The 11,242-nt window shown below is 48.0% G+C and overlaps 1 protein-coding gene across 3 annotated transcripts in view; it reads left to right on the top strand.

The window, feature by feature from the left end:
• The first annotated feature begins 8,122 nt into the window (after positions 1-8,122).
• The window catches only part of Utrn (utrophin), a 503,427-nt gene continuing 500,307 nt past the window's right edge, over positions 8,123-11,242 (top strand). Inside the window, exon 1 of one of the 3 annotated variants that reach the window (NM_013070.2) lies at positions 8,123-8,221. The gene's annotated coding sequence lies outside the window, so the exon portion shown is untranslated. Of the gene's footprint in view, positions 8,222-8,295; positions 8,424-8,679; positions 8,897-11,242 lie in introns of those variants that run through there. The other 2 variants (XM_008758594.4, XM_008758593.3) reach the window with 2 other exon arrangements.

Here is an 11,242-nt window from a genome sequence, read left to right as displayed (position 1 = left end):
TTTCTACTGACTCTGTTCCTTTGAGTTTTATTTTTCTGTTTATATTTTCTATTCCAACGTCTGTGAGAGGTTATCCTCAGGTGCTTGATAATTCCTAATTTTTTCCCCTATGATTGAGGGTATAGAAGAAAAGAATAAAGCAGAAAACCCCCAGTACAGGACACCTTTTATTTTTCTAGGATAGTCAGCCTTAAGCTGGTTCTCCCTGGGACATTAGACTCCCTGTAGAACATGTTCCCCGTGTCCTATGTGATGGATGAGTCTGGCTGCTTGTAACCTAGTTCTCCTGAGAGAGAAGCAGGACAGGCTAGCATGGAGTACACACTCGGGCCTTCTTGCTTTGAGTATCACTCCCTTGCCTTGCTTCCCAGGTCCACCGATCCCGTTTTCCCAGAATTCTGCTGGACATTTCAGGTGCCAAGTTGCGTGGACGGGCCGAGCGTGTGAAAGATCTAACATGTCCGTTTCTCCCAGGCGGTCATCGTTGTCATTTCTCCATCACTCTCTACAACCAGGGCAGGGATGGAACTGCAGTTTGATGGCGAGTTTTAACTGTTAAACTGACAACAACCCAAGACCAGCTAGGAAAAGAGCCTCAGCGAGGGATTGCCTTGATCAGGGTGGCCTCTGGTCACGTCTTGAGGATTGTATTGGTTTCAGGAGTTGATGTGGGAAGACAGCCCAAAGGTGGGTTGCGTGAGGCGCTGCTTTTCTACCCTGTCTGTAACCATAGAGAAAGCGAGCTAAGCGTACATGTATTGATCTCTCACTGCTCTTGATTGTAGATGTGGTTTGGCCAGCTGTGCCAAGCTCCTGCCTCTGACTTCTCTGCTGTGACGGAATGTTACTAGAAGTGAAAGCCAACACCCCCCGCTTCCCCAACTAGCTGCCTTAGGTCAGGGTATCACAGCAGCAGAAATGAACCTAGAACCTAGACAGCAAATTGAAACAAAAGAACGGCAGGTGAAGGATTACTGTCTATTTTCTATTACTCTAACCAACTAATTCTAAATGGTGGGAGGAGGATTTTCCCTTCCAATGTTAACAATGAGAACTCCCTCAGAAGGGTTCTGTGGACCTGAGTGGACCTCTATTCCCATGTTAACTTGACTACGAGGTCTCAGAGAGGGCCGTAGATAGGCATTCCTCGGGTATAAGTCCGCTCCTAAGCTAGGGAAAGAAGTGATTGACAGCTGCAGAAACTTGGAATGGAACAGAGGAGGTTAGTAATTCCCAATAGGGAGGTGTAAGGTTTCTTCAAAGAGAGAAGAGCTAGGGATGTGTCTCAGCAGTGGAGCAATGCCTGCAATCAATCCTGGTTACCACAAAAGAAAAGCAAAAGGAATCTAAATGGGTGGAGGCAAGGACAGGCAAAGAGAGCAGTTGTCCTTTACAACTCATCTGTTAAGGGGCAGCTCAGGTGACCCTCTCAATACGCACCCCAGTCCCATCTTCTCCTCATGGCTTAGGTGTCTTTGCTCTGGCTCACGCTGCATCTTGTCTAGACTGGTGGGCCATGTTAATTTACAACTGTCTACTTATGCGTGATCTCTCTGATGCTAGGCATCACGGCTTAATTCTCACTTGCATACCCAGGTCTTCTGAAGATCATGTGAGGTCTTCAGTGTGGGAGAGATGATCTGGAAGAGTTGGTAGGTCTCGCTATTAAGTAAAAATAAATAGGGGTTGGGGATTTAGCTCAGTGGTAGAGTGCTTGCCTAGGAAGCACAAGGCCCTGGGTTCGGTCCCCAGCTCCGAAAAAAAAAAAAACCAAAAAAAAAAGTAAAAATAAATAAATAAGTAAATAAATAGGGACTGGAGAGATGGCTCAGTGGTTAAGAGCACTGGTTGCTCTTCCAGAGGACCCGGGCTCAATTCCCAGCACCCACGTGGCAGCTCACGACTGTCTATAATTCTAGTTCCAGAGCTTCTGACACACTCATACAGACATAAATGTGGTCAAATCACAAATGAGCATAAAATAACAATAATAAGTTATGCAAAGAGGCCCAGCCTGGTCTACAAGATAGGAGAGAGAGAGAGAGAGAGAGAGAGAGAGAGAGAGAGAGAGAGAGAGAGAGAGAGAGAGAGAGAGAATGCCATCCAAAGAGAAGGAGCAGAATGTGACCAGTAGTTTTTAATAGTAGCCAACTAGCTTGACTCTCCCAACAGCACTCAGGTGGGTACCTCTCCTGTTTACTTATAAGAAGTAAAAATGTAACTCTTAAATACTTATGTAACCAATGCCTGTCCGGTATAATGAGCGCCTGCTCAGTTAGCTATACTAACTTTGTCACCACGCCTTCACTTCCTCCCTCCTCCCTCTCCTTGTTGACAATGAGCTGTCACAGCACAGGATCAGAGCTCTTCCCCCTCCAGTCATTTGGAAGCCTCCTAATTGTTGATATGCATTGTTATTAATTTATGCAATGTCCTTCCTAGATGATTCCTGCCATTCACTCATTTTCTTTCTTTTTTTTAATAGCCCAGGCTAGCCTCAAACTAGCCACGAAGCCAAGGATGACTTTGAATTTCTGATCCTTGAGTCTTTACTTTCCAAGTGCTGGGATTATAGGCATGTCCATGGTGTTATGTGCTTCTGGGGTTTTGTGCCTATTAATGGAACTGCATCCCTCACCCTAGGATAAAAACATCTGAATTCAAAACTAACCACAGACCTTTGTAGCCCTGGCTATCCTAGACTCCTAGACTTCAGACCAGATTGGCCTCGAACTCAGAGATCCACCTGCAGCTTCTCCCAGCACTGATCCGGAGCGCTAGGATTAAAAGTGTGTGGAGTGGACATTTCTGATTTCTTTGGAGACTCAGTTGTGCCCTGTGATGCTTTTCCGGAAGCTGTCCTTGTGAGAGGCTGTTTCGCTGAGGCAGACACTTGGGAGGACTTGTGATGTTCACAAAGCATAACCCAGCAGGCAGTGAACGAGGCTTTGCATTGGTTCACCTTGCAACGCTCTGCTGGCCTTCACTGATCTTCGACTTCGTAGAAAGAAATGCACCAGAGCTGCTTCTTGCTGCTTCTGCAGATTTGTGCCCATCCTGTGGAGCCTCTTGGTTTCTTCTGGATCGAGCCACTGGTACTGATTTGTGTTTGGCGTTTTGGACTGGACTGCTGATATCCTGACAATGAAGATTGGAATTGCCCTAATGAACTGGACCACATCCCCCTTGTCCCCTTAACCATCCTTCTCCTCTACCTTTGGTTGGTTGGTTAGAAGGGAGGTTAAAAACCCTTGGTGTCGGGGTTGGGGATTTAGCTCAGTAGTAGAGCGCTTGCCTAGGAAGCGCAAGACCCTGGGTTCGGTCCCCAGCTCCTAAAAAAAGAACCAAAAAAAAAAAAAAAAAACAACAACAACAAAAAAAAACCCTTGGTGTCCCACCAAGCCAGGTTGAGCGGTTGAGCATTGTTTTTTTTTTTTTTTTGCAGGGCGATTTCTAGGCTCTACGTGACCTATTTGAAGCTAGCTGCTTAGATTTCTCTCTCTCTCTCTCTCTCTCTCTCTCTCTCTCTCTCTCTCGTTGATACAGGCGATTCAACCTAGAGCCTTGCACATGCTAGGCAAACATTTTACCACTGAACCACACCCCTGGTCTATTTATTTACACAGAGCCTCTTACTAAGGTGCTCAAACTGACCTCAAACACGAACTCCTCACACCTCAGTTTCCAGGTAGTTAGAATTACAGACCGCCATGTCCACTTGTATTTATTTGTTGCTGTACAGGTTTGGTAGAGAATGCTTTCTTTTGGGCTCCTAGATTATATGCAGTCCCCTGTATTTATGTGGATCATGCCCATATAGTAAACAATATGATATACACATATACATATGTATATACTTTTATATATTACTCTCTCTCCATATATATATATTTCTTGTAAAAGATTCTCCTTACTTTAGTAACGCCAGTATAAACATCTTCAGTCTTTACTGTTCAGTGGCCACTTAAGGTAATTATTCTTCGGGTTAATAGTGAGCCAAGGGGCGTGTTCCTATCACTGTCTTCACATGCTCCATAGTGACCTTTCCAGCAGCCACTGAGGGCAGAAGCTTCTGTTGTCACAGGTCACTGACTGCCCAGCATGCATTGCGGGTGGCCTGCTGGTTACAGAGCATCAATGGTTCCCCATACCTCCTGGAGATTGGTGTCCACCATCCTTCAAAGTGAAGCTGGACTGTGAAGATCTCACGGTGACCGCTCTTAGGGAGACAGACCTCTGTAGTCTTAGTCTCCTGCCAGATGTGGTTTTTCTCTCCGAACAAAGGACAGGATCAGCTTGGGAATTCTTGGCCACTGCCAAGCTTTGTTTTTTGTTTTCTGTTTTTTTCTTTTCCCTCCTCTTTGACCCACACATATGTTTGCTTAGGTTGCCAGGTATCTTCTGTCAGTCACTGAGGTTGATGCCTCAAACTTGCTATATGGTGAAGCTTGTTCTCTCTCTCTCTCTCTCTCTCTCTCTCTCTCTCTCTCTCTCTCTCCTCTGTGTAGCCCTGGCTGTCCTGGAACTCCCTCTGTAGACCAGGCTAGCCTTGAACTCAGAGATCCACCTGCATCTGCCTCCCAAGTACTGGTATGGTACTACCACAATCTGACTTATTTCATTTTTTACTAGTGTGTGTGTGTGTGTGTGTGTGTGGTGTATCAGAAAAGGATGCTGTATCCCCCAGAGCTAGAGTTAAAGGTGGTTGTAAGCCGCCTAATATGGGTGTTGAGAACCAAAGTCAGGTCCTCTGTCAGAGCAGCAAGCAGTTTTAATCGCTGATTCATCTTTCGAGACCACAGATCATTTCAGAAGGAATAGCTTGACATTTCTACCAACTCTACCAGTATTACAGTTCACATGGGGAGTGCCTATGAGAAGACTCCTTGTTTTGGAGGCTCAGTCCTTAACTAATAGATCCAGTCAACTGCTGAAGGGCAATTGCTTTATGAAGCCTGCGACCTAATACATGGGTTAAGTCACTCGGTGAATGTGTAATTCAATGGTGGCCGGGCTACATGGAGACAGTAAGTTAGTGGAGTCGGCTCTTGTTCTGGGCCTCCTTCTGGCTGGCTTTCTGCTTGCTGACAGCCACGAGGTGTGCACACTCTGCCACAGGCTCTGCTACCACAATGTTCTTTCTGGCCTTGCCTTAGGCTGGAAGCAATGGATCCAGCCAGCCTCAGCCTGCATCCGCTGCTACCGAGAGCTAACATGAGTCTTTCCCGTCAGTCACAGTGACGGTAATCTATACCACACACTTGATCTGAAATCAGGAATCTTGAATGTTCTTGCTTGCACGTCTTATCTCACCTAAATGAATCCTACATTCTTCTAGGGCGAGATCTATGTTGGCTTTCTATGTATCGTTGGCCACAGCAAGCCTCGTACCGATGCTGGCTAATGGGAGGAGTGGAAGTGGACGAGAAAGTCAATCAGTTCCTACTAGGTGATTAGATTCTCTTCGGCTTGTATGGAGAGCATCCTCCAAGGTGAAGTTAAGTCAGACTTTATAAAGAAGTCTCTTCTGTCTCAGCCCTCAGTACTCGAGACCCCAGAGGTTTTCAACTGGTGATTAACACGAGGCTAGTGAATTATTTTCACTGGCTCATAAATTAACCCTCCAGGATTAAGGAAGCACATATAACACAGATTTCATTTAGTCCAAGATAGGTCTTGGCTAACCCTGTAAACTTGCAACAAGTTTTGCAAACAGATGTAAGTTTGCTTGAAAAAAAAAAAGAAAATAAATAAATAAATAAAGAAAGAAAGAAAGAAAGAAAAAGAAAGAAAGAAAGGAAGGAAGGAAGAAAGAGAGAAAGAAGAGAAGGAAGGAAGGAAGGTTTGGCAGATGGTGCCACTGGTAAGGCCCCTGATGAATATTAAAGTCTGAAGATTTGAGTCTGAACCCTGGATTCCTCATAAAGGTGTAAAGTGAGTGAGAACTGTCTCGACAAAGTTGTCCTCTGACTTCATGTGTGCACTGTCACCAGCACCCCAACACCATACATCATGTACACACACACACACACACTCCTACACACACACTCATACACACACATTCATACACTCTCTCACACACATTCACTCTCACACACACATTCACACACTCATACACACACTCATACACACACTCATACACACACTCATATACACACTCACTCATATACACACACACACATTCACACACACACTCATACACACACATTCACATTCTCACACACTCATACACACACTCGTATACACACTCATATACACACTCACATACACTCATACATACACTCATACATACACATTCACACTCACACACACATTCACTCTCTCTCACACACACTCATACACACACACTCACACACTCATACACACACACTCATACAAACGCATTCACACACTCTCACACATACACTCATACACACACACTCGTATACACACTCACTCATATACACACTCACATACACATTCATACATACACTCATACACACACATTCACACTCACACAAACATTCACTCTCACACACATTCACTCTCTCTCACACACATTCACTCTCTCACACACACACTCATACACACACTCATACACACACACTCATACAAACACATTCACACACACTCTCACACACACTCTAACACACACACTCATATACACACTCACTCATATACACACTCACACACTCACACCCATGCACTCACACCCACACACTCATGCACACACACTCACACACTCTCACACACATTCACACACTCTCACACACACATTCACACACTCTCACACATATATTCACACTCTCTCAGACACACATACATTCATACACTCATACCCATGCACTCACACTCACACCCACACACTCATGCACACACATACTCACACACTCATATACACACTAACACACACTCACACCCACGCACTCACATGCACTCACACTCACTCACACCCACACACTCACACCCACACACTCATGCACAGAGAGAGAGAGAGAGAGAGAGAGAGAGAGAGAGAGAGAGAGAAATTTAAAGGTTAGCACCGACGTTATTTGTGTATATGCACATATAAGGACACTTGGGGTTGTTTAAACAGCATTTAAAAAAGATGCTAAGAAAATTGTATAAAATAAATATACCCTTGGATTTAGAACCGCAAACTCAACAACCTCAGTAAACAGAAATGGGATGAGTTGGCCAGCAGGTCGAGATTTATTTAAAATAAAAACTAAAAGAAAAAAAAAAAAAAGCACTCGGTTAACAGACACCTAGTGTGCCTAGGGGGGCGTGACACCCATTTTCGGACAATTTGAATAAAAGGCACGGTGCGTGCGCATGGTGCCTACTCCAGCTTCTGCCTTCCAGCATGCACGACTGGTTCCGGGATTCCCGCACCGCGCACCGCACGGAGCGGGCGGCTGCGGCTGGGAGGGCGCTTAGGGCTAGTGCTGATTGACCGGGCGCGCGGTCAGGTGACCCGAGGCGCCACGTTCCGGGAGCCCGGCTCCCAGTGGCTTCCCAGGCCCGGGCAGGGCCGAACCCGGAGCCTAGGGGGACAGGTCTCTCCCGGAGAACAAAGTTGCTGGGCCGGGGCCCCGAGCCCGGGGCGCGCGAGCGGCTAGGCGTCTGATCCGACCCGTGGGATCCACGGCTCCGAGGCTGGGCGGTCCGTGCTGAGAGAAGCGAGCTCCTTCCCGGGTGGCGGGCCGACCCAGCAGCGCCCCACCCTCGCTCTCCAACAAAGGGGCAGGCGGCGGCCGGGGGAGGACCAGGAGGAGGAGCCGGAGCAGCGAGCAGCTCTCGCGCACAAAGTTGTGGAGTCGTCCTTCCCCGGAGGAGGGGAGCGGGCAGCGCCGGGCGCGGGATTTCTCCCGCCCAGGGCCGAGGAGGAACCTTGGGCTCCCTCAGCGGATCCGGCGACCTCCGGGAGAGGCGTCCCTTTTCTTTGGGGTCATTCCTGTAGAGGGAAAACTCCAGCGTGCGCCTGCCCCCCGGGCTAGCGTTTGGACTGTTTTGTTTTTGGCGGAACTACCGGGCAGGAAGATTGCACAAGTCAGGGGGCGTTTCCAATCGGGTGTCAATTTTGGATCCCCCCACCCCCTTTGGATTTTGTCGGGCTTTCCACGTTTCATTAAAAAAAAAAAAAAAAGGAAAACCAAAATTCTCCTAAGGTCCAACGCAAGCTCCCCACTACCCGAACACGCCCAGAGGAACCCTGGGGCCTCTGGGACTTGGTTAGCAGGTAAGCCCATGCATTATTGAAGCTTCGGGCTGGGTAATGTGACCGCAGTCCCGGAGGGAACGGGGCGGGGGCTGAAAGGAAAGGAGGTGGGTCCTTTCTGCAGTTCCACCGCCTGGGTCCCGAAGTAGCTGTTGCCAACTTCTGCACTTTCCCTGGAAGCTCTGCGTCTTCTGACTGGGCGGGAGAGAGCTGGGATGAGAAGGTGGGAATCTGTACTGGTCGCCAAGGTCTCAAATTCCTAGGTCTAGTTTAGCGCTGTTGTCTTGTCCCTCCCTTGAGAGGAGAGGGTGCTGTCGCCTGTCTGTTTATCGCCCCAAGCAGGGCAGCAGGACTAGCGATCTTCAAGAGGGGACGTGGCCTCTTTGGAGAGCTTGTCACACACCTCCGGTTCCCGGGAAGGCGGGGCCCGGGCGGTGTCCCGGAGGAGAGGGTGGGGAGGGCGGCTGTATAGTGGGAGGGTTGGGGAGCGCTTTCTAGCCGGCCTCCAGGCTGGGGGCGTGCTCGACCTCTCGGTAGTTGCCGTTCCTCAGGGTGGGGCCCCAGTGTGGCGAGGTGGCCAGCTCCCTGCCTGCAGCTCTGGAGAGACTGAGGGGTTAGGGATATCTCATTGGTGCGCAGTCCCGCGCGGCTGCCTGCTTTTCCGGACTCTTGGCATCCCTCACTGCAACTGACAAGGTAATTCTTGCCCCTCTTTGGCCTGGGTCTGAGGCTTTGCTTGCCCAAGGCCACTTTAAAAGCCAACAAAGAGCTAATTGTAAGCTGTGCAACTTTTAGAAGGCACTTTGTTCAAAGAGACTTTTCAAGTCCCTAGATTCCGACCGTGCGGCGTTCCAGGGTTATTTCAAGGGGAGGAGAAAACGTGTGTTACTCTTCAGAGTCAGGGACCCGCCTTTTTTAAACCCCCAAATTGGAGATCCTGGGTGTAATTCCGGGCTCCACTCTTTGGAGTCACTGAGGTAGCATCCTTTATTCGTCTTGCCTTCAGATACCTGGGTCACCAGTATCTGGAGAGGTAGGCTCTCCATGCATTTGAGTGGGAGGGTTTGCCGCGGCCAGAGCGCACGAATTCCGGAAGAGATAGGATCTCCAGGGTGGCGCGGTAGCAGCCTCATCTATTCCGTTGGAACTTGCCCTGGGCCTCTGAAGTCAGGCTGGACCCGCGGGGGCTGGCTGCTGCTGGGCGCTGGGGACGCAGCCTGCAGATTACACTGGTGCCTGCCTGTAAGAACTGGAGGAATTTGAAGCTCGTGGGTCGTTCAGTCCCGAAGACAAGGCAGTGAGGGGCATAGGCCATTCCCGCTGAAGCGCCCCGCCCCCCACCAGCATTTATGAGACCTTCGAGATAGCTCTTTAACCAAAAATTTATTGCGCCCGTAAACAGCATTAATCACAGTGGCATTAACCTTTCCTGGAGCGCTTCTAGTGTGAATGAATGGCAGTTCTTGGCACTCAGCGGTCTCCTTTACAAGCAGAATGGCAAACTTGTTCCTCGGCTTCCCTCTCCAGCATTCCTAGCTTTTGACCACTTGTGAGTGACTAGTGTTTGCAGGACTTAGCTTTTCTTCACAGCTGCTTGATTGAATATTCCTTTATGATGACACCTTTTGAATGTTGCAGATTCTTGAACTTTTGCCTATAAAGCCACCAACCCTGGCGTTCTGTTTTGATATGACAGAGAAGCATCCACCCTGAAGAGCCTGTGCTGTGGTGCGCGTCAGTTTCTGTGGGGAAACTGAATGGCATCGGCTGTTATTTTTGAGAGGAGAGCAATTATGTATAGGGCTCCTGTCCAACCTCTGGGTCATTCACCTCTAGTTTCTCCCTTACCCCCGTGTGGAATGTGGCTCCTTCCATTCCACGGGCGTGGGTGGAAGTGGAGTCTCTTTGGGACACATCGTTACTAAGAAAATTTTGATTCTGTCCCCATGTAACTCTACCAGCAGTTACAGAGTTACAGTTGCCATAGCGTTTTATTTATGTTATTTTGAGAAAGGGTTTCGGGTTGGGGATTTAGCTCAGTGGTAGAGCGCTTGCCTAGCAAACGCAAGGCCCTGGGTTCGGTCCCCAGCTCAGAGAGAGAGAGAGAGAGAGAGAGAGAGAGAGGGAGAGAGAGAGAGGGAGAGAGAGAGAGAGAGAGAGAGAGAGAGGGAGAGAGAGAGAGAGAGAGAGAGAGAGGGTTTCACTATGTGGCTTAGGCTGGCTTTGAACTGGCACTCCTCTTGCTTCAGCCTCCGAAGTAGCTGGGGTTATAGGTGTGCACCACCACACCTGGTTTGCATCTGGAAGTTTGGAAGGAGGTAACCTTTAACTTTCCAACTCAACATGGAGCTCCTGGAACATTCGCGGCCACAAGAGTTGGTGGCTGGTAAATGTTTTAAAGGACCTTCTCTTAATGTGTTCGTCCTCATTCTTTTCCAGTTTATTGATTTTTTTTTTTTTTGGTCCTGCTATGTTTTTGCAGTGTAGTAGGAATTTGCATTATCAAGAAGAGAAGATTGGAAAAAATTATCCCAAGGAGAATGACAGAATCAAACATTATGATGAAGAAGCATTATTGGTCCTATGCAAATGAAACCTGTGTACAAGAGTTAACTTTCTCTCAAAATGAAATTGGCGGCATTGTGTGTGTGTGTGTGTGTGTGTGTGTGTATGTGTGAGCATGTGTGCCTTTTTAAAATATGGCTCTGTGGTTAAGAGAGAGTTCAGGTTCATTTTCTTATGTCCATTTCTGGCATCCTTGGGCACCAGGTATACACACGAGGTAGACATTCACATATAAATTGAAAAAAAATGCATTTTTAGATATTTATTTATTTATCGAGTGTGTGGTGATCAGGCTTAGCGGCAGGTCCCTTCCTAATAGAGAGGACACGTCTTTGAGGAGCCTAACTGTGGAGGTCCCTGGATAAAACCAGATGTGAAGTAGCACAATAGACCTGTCTTTCAAAGGGACCTCATTCCAGAAAAGAGACTTTTTCTTAGGCAACTGGATTCCCCATAATAGAATGTTTACATAATCTG

The sequence above is a fragment of the Rattus norvegicus genome, chromosome 1 (genome assembly GCF_036323735.1).
Source record: "Rattus norvegicus strain BN/NHsdMcwi chromosome 1, GRCr8, whole genome shotgun sequence".
Taxonomy (NCBI): domain Eukaryota; kingdom Metazoa; phylum Chordata; class Mammalia; order Rodentia; family Muridae; genus Rattus; species Rattus norvegicus.
This window is presented reverse-complemented; position numbering and strand designations above follow the sequence as displayed.